The sequence below is a fragment of the Fukomys damarensis genome, unplaced genomic scaffold (assembly GCF_012274545.1).
Source record: "Fukomys damarensis isolate Sample0158 unplaced genomic scaffold, DMR_v1.0_HiC HiC_scaffold_37, whole genome shotgun sequence".
Taxonomy (NCBI): Eukaryota; Metazoa; Chordata; class Mammalia; order Rodentia; family Bathyergidae; genus Fukomys; species Fukomys damarensis.
The window spans coordinates 19236021-19241642 of record NW_022900949.1 but is presented as its reverse complement, the minus strand read 5'-3'; the positions used below and the strand labels follow the sequence as shown (position 1 = coordinate 19241642).

Here is a 5622-nt window from a genome sequence, read left to right as displayed (position 1 = left end):
AAAAAAAAAAAAAAAAAAAAAAAAAAAGGTTGGGATTGTAAGATCCTCCTAGAAGCTAGTGACTGTTCCCCAGGATCAGGTTTTGTTTGAAATGACCTCAAGGGTGACTGTTCTTCGCAATCCCCTTGAGCCTTATGGTGAGTCAGAGCACATTTGTCCCTGAATTTGGGAGCAGAACAAATTGTCTGGGGAAAACTTCTCGTGGTTGCTGCCTCTTCCCTTCTTTGCCTTTCTGTCCACTTTGACCAAGAGCCAGCGCTCCCTTGTGACTCTGCGGGGACACTCAGCCAGGCCTGCCCTCCCTGGAGAGGTGCTGGGGCTCCAGACCTTCCCAGTGCCCTCCCCTTGCCCAGCTCACCTGACCACCACAGCGATTCCTCTCAAGCACAACTCAGCGTTCAGCAGCCCTAATCAATAATTTATAGATAAGACATTAAAAAGTAATGAACACTTAAAGCACTGTCCCTCCCAGAAAATATTTGTGCAGTTCAACTGGAGCTTTCAAAGGCTCCGCTCCTAACCCCTTGTGAAAGCTTTCATAAGGACATCAGCCCGCGGTGACTGGGTCCTTCCTCCCTGAACTACCACTAACCCTACAGCATTTCAGTTGTAATTGTGCTTTAATTATTTCATGTGCTAGTCTCTTCTTTCCAGTGAGACTATAAATTTTTGAGGACTGTTTTTTTTTAAATACCAATAGTATCAGCATAATTTGAACTCTTAGTAAAATTTTTGCAATTGATTAATAATGGCCAGAGTTTCCTTAACCAGAAAAGCATCGCAGTGAATTGCATTGGTAAAACTGAGTTGTCCTAAACCCTTGCTTGATTCTAACAGCAGCTATTTTTAGGAATCTGAGTCTGTGTCCTTCCTCCTGAATAGCCACAGTAGAATGATTTTTCTTTTCAATGAGGATTTCACTTCAAGTGGTTTATCTTTAAGAGAATTCTTAGGACAGCTTTGTATAAATTTATACCCAAAGAGGGAGTTACAGTCCTGTAAGTATACTGTCCTCGACATGTCTAATTATTTCCGAGAAACCACTGGATAGCTTAGTTCCAGGAAGTCCAGGTTTAAAATAGGCCCCATTAAAGGAAGTGATGCATGATAGAATTGCATCTTCCTTATTGATTAGATATTTTTAAGATATGCCTTTTGCCCAAAAGCAAAGGGCAGACAATAAGAAAACCATACTCTAAAATCATTAAGGCAGAGGAAAAAAAGCAGGTAAAGAGAAAACAGATGTCGAAGCCAGCTAGGTTATTTCCGTTTGGAAAGAACTCTTCAGATGTTGGACTCTTCCAGAAAAAAGCAGCCAGTCTCTAGTTTCCTCTGGTATAAATTAAGGAAATGTTAATAACGCCCCACAAGGCGTTATCAACTGTCACAAGAATCTATGAAGATGGAGCTGTTCTCAAAGGTAACACTCAATGCATCGAGCACCTTTTTCCGAGGCAAAAACTTAAAACAGTGCCCTTTAAAAGGCAGTTTATGCACTCAGGAGGGTCAAAGGAAGACCTCTTTAAAACCAGCGGGCCTGGCTTTCCTCTCAGGGCTGTTTGTAGACCCAGTTGCGCTCTGCCACACTGTGGGGTGAAAGCTAGGGGAGGAAGGCTCTGAGTCACCGAGGGAAAGTCAAGGACCTCCGGTCTCAGGTGGAGACAGACAGGGAGGGAAGTGACGCAGCCCCGGATGCCTTGGTCCCCTCGGCCTAAGGATGTGAGAATAGGGCAGACAGGTGGCCGCTGTGGTCTCTCATTCTGACCCCAAGCACCGCTGCAGGACTGCGCGTTCTGTCTGCAGTTCCTGGGAGCCCTGGCAGTTGAAAAGTCAGCGCAAGTCCTCCCGGGGCAACTGTCACCAGCTGAAGAGGGCCGCCTCGCCTAAGCAGAGGTGCCTTTGTAGGCTGATAGTGGGAGAGGGGACCCGACACCGCCGCCTTGCCTCAGTGTGTGCTCCGAAGGGCTGTGCTGGCTCTCTTGCTTCCTGGGTGATGACGTGGAGGCTTTGCTCATGGCTGAGGCCGGTCCAAATCCCCCTTTCTCCAGCCCAACTCCTTCCCCGGTCTTGGGCACTCTCCAGGAGCGCTCTCCGCAAGCTTCCTCACACAAAACTCCATCTCAGAGACTCGGGCTCCCAGACTTTGGCAGTGTTTTTCACAGTCTGAACTAGAATTGAAAATCTTCACATTATAGAAATGTGGAGCCTTATAATGTGAGAGGCAAGGTGAGATGGCTCCGCAGAGAAGGAACTGAGAGCCGGGGAGTCGGAGGGCTGGCGCCCAACAGTAGCCCTTGTGACATGGGCGGGTCCGGACTCTCCACACGCTCTCCGGGTCTCCACGAGGAGGGGCAGGTGACTGGGGTCAGCAGGAAGGGACTGGCTCCCTTCGGAGAAGGGATGAACCAGCGAAGGCCTCTTCGTCCCTGCAAATGGGCCTAGCCTCGTGCTGAGAGGGGCAGCAAGGAGGCGACTCGAGCTGCCAGGCTTCCTCCAGTTTCTCCTTTTGATGTTATGAAACAGATAATAAATGTCACAGAGAGGAATGAGGCGCTAAAGAACCCTCCCCGCTTCCGTAGCTCAGCTGGCCCCGACAATAACCATCTTGGCAAGGAGGGTTGCGCTGGAGAACAGCCGCGCGGCCGTCCGCGCTCAGGCGGTCTGCAGATGAGCGTGTGGAGCATTCGGAGGTTCCACTCGGACTGCTCAGCGCCAGCCTTGCAAAGTGCTTCCTGGGCACCGATTCATTTCCCCAGACGTCACTCACCACGTTCCTGCCTCCTGTAGTGAATTGATCTGAATCCTCCCAGGCTCAGAGTATACCTGTGATGCAGGATTTCTTTGCTTTAGGGAGAATCCCTCCTTCCCTGCTCTTAACACAGGGTTTGTGAATGGAATTCACTCCCGACCCCTTACCCTCAGCTGAAAGGGAGGATGCGGGTCCTGAATGATCCTAAACCATTCAGTCCCGTCCGTGTTGCTATGGTGACCATTTCAGAGCTCACCTTATTTCTAAGCCCATGCAGTCAGCTGCTGACCCCGCCCTCACTCAGCGAGGAGCTCCAGGTGGGAATGAGACCTGCATCGCGTCAGGCGGGACATGTGGTGGCTGCCCTGAAAGCTTCCCTCTCCATGCAAGGAAGTGGAGAGAGGAAGCTGGGCTTGGTCATCCATCTGCTCGTCTTGTCCAAAAGGAACTGCAGTGCATGGGAAGGCAGAGTGGAGACGGATGAGAGACTATTCCGGAGCCTGATGAAACAGCGGTTGCATACTCTCTCACGATGCCCTGCGCTGTCTTCGTTTCTCGGTATCCTCTGAGTTGGTTTTTCTGTTTCTTGCTGCCCAATGCATGCACTCAATACGCCTCCCAAAGGAGCCAACACCTCTGGCTGGGCTCCTCTACCACACAGGCTTGGGCAGAGCCCAGCCAGGGAAGAGCAGTTCCAGACAGAAGATGAAACATTTCCCAGGAGGAAGTTGAAAGACTCGCTCAAAGATGCACCCGGACGTGGATTTTATGTAGCAGTTTCTGCTCAGCTCATCCTGTTCTTGAGGCCTCGGTTTGTGGATCAGGTGTGTGCCTGAGCGTTTCTGAATCAGCTCATGGTACCCTCAAGGGCAAAAGCAGTGCGGTGTGTGTAGGACTTGAATAAGTGTCTTGCATTCTGTAGATGCTTAGCAGTCAGAGTTAAACACAAGTAAGTTAACCTCCTATCACGGCCATCAGCGCTTCTAAGTTGGGAAGAAAGGACATTCTCCAAGCTGCTCTTCAACATTTAACTTTCATCTTTCTCTCTCATGTACTTCTGCTACAAACTAATACTCAAGCATAGAAGGAGACTACAGAGGTTGGAGCGGAGGGGAAGTGGGGTCCAGAGTCTCAGTGAGAGTTAGGGTTTGGGAGCTCCGTTGCACGGCAGGAATAGTGCAGCTGACACTGAAGACTGCATATTTCAAACTGCTCCGAGTGAGCTTCACAAATTGTCATCACGGAAGTTAGCAAGCATTTGAGGTGGTGCATGGGTTCATTAACTTGATTCAATCATTCCACATTGTGTGCATAAGTTGCAGCATCATGATTTGTCCATAAACATGTAAAATTATAAATTTTCAATATATAATCGAAAAAGGACAAAAACAAACTCATTTTCAGTCAACAACTTTGGATCAAAGGTGACCCAGAAAGGAATGGATCGCCTGTATATTTCCACCAGTAAACTCTTGTGTCTTCCTCTATCTGAGCTCCTTTATTCACTCATGCAATAGGTTTTTATTGGACGTTTGCTTCAGCCAGGCCCTGGGTATATACAGGGTTAAAAAGACAGATAAATGACCTTCCTTTGTGACGACTAGTAAGTAGGGGGAACGTGCATCAATAATTAAACCACACGAACAGACTGTCCTTTCAGGTAGTGATTCTGTGCTGGGAGGGGAGTACCTGGGGATAAAGGAGTAGGCAGGGACAGGTTTGGTGTCACGTGGGGCAGTCGCGAAAGCCGTGTTAGGACGCAGCAGAAGAAAGACCAGACCTTGGCGTGCAACAAGTGCGGCTTGCTCCAGGAAGAGCCGAGGTGAGCGGGCGCATCTGAGAGCAGCAGAGCAGAGGGGCCCCGGCCCGGATGGTGCAGGGGCTGCGCCCAGGACCCGTGACCATCCCGCGCTCTCGCTGGCAGGAAGACCGCAGCTCCTCCCCACCCCAAGACCTCTCCTCTGCTCCTGTCTGTGCCACCATCTCCTTTCTTCCCAGCCTCAACGTTATCTTGTTTGCCTACCATTCCTTTTCCACCGAAACTTTGAAGTCAGAGAGGAGCAGAGCTCACTCCTTGGACGTCTTCTCTCCCTGCCTCTCCCCTCTTTTCGTCTCTCCTCTCCTCCCCTCTCACCCTTTCCCTCCTAACCCTGGTCTTTCTCCCCCTCTTCTCCTCCCTCCTCTCTTCTCTGCTGCTCTGTCTCTCTCTCTCCCTCTGATTCCGTCTAAAATGAAACACTGAGTCTCACAGCTCTGAGCACCATCAGTGCAGTGGAGAGGAACGGCCTAGACCTCTTTTAGTCTCAGGCTCAGACGCTACTGTATTTAACTTCTTACTTTACATTTCTGTTTTGATGACAAAATGAACACCTCAAAATTAATCTTATTCCAAATTTATACTTCTTTAATCTTCCTCTTTCTTGTCAATGGCACCATTCAGATGCTTAAGCCAGGACCTAAGTATAATCCCCCCGACATATTGATGCCCGAACCCAGGGCTTTCACATTGTGCAACATCGCCAGCCCTTTCCTCAGTTTTTCATTCTAGAGACAGGGTCTCACTAAATCACTGAATTGCCCATACTGGGCTCAGATTCGTGATCCTGCCTCAGCCCCTCTGATTGCTGGGACTACAGGTGTGTGTGTCACCCCTCCTGGCTCCTACCATTCTGCGTGCATTCTTTAGCTTATTTCCCTCATCCGTTTTGTCACTGAGCTTTGTGGTCCGACCTCCAAAATCTCCAGTTTCACCCTATTATTTATTGGTCATTTATACTTTTGAGAAGTGTCTGTTCATTTCATTTGCCCATTTTTTGATTGGGTGTTTTATTTTGGGGAGATCTAATTTTTCTGAGTGTATATATATATATATA

The 5622-nt window shown here is 49.0% G+C and overlaps 1 long non-coding RNA gene across 1 annotated transcript in view; it reads right to left on the bottom strand.

Moving 5' to 3' along the window:
• The window catches only part of LOC104859274, a 5396-nt gene extending 4740 nt beyond the window's left edge, over positions 1 to 656 (bottom strand). Inside the window, exon 1 of the long non-coding RNA XR_779324.2 lies at positions 359 to 656. This is a non-coding gene — a long non-coding RNA (uncharacterized LOC104859274). The remainder of the gene's footprint in view (positions 1 to 358) is intronic.
• Between the last annotated feature and the right edge of the window lie 4966 nt (positions 657 to 5622).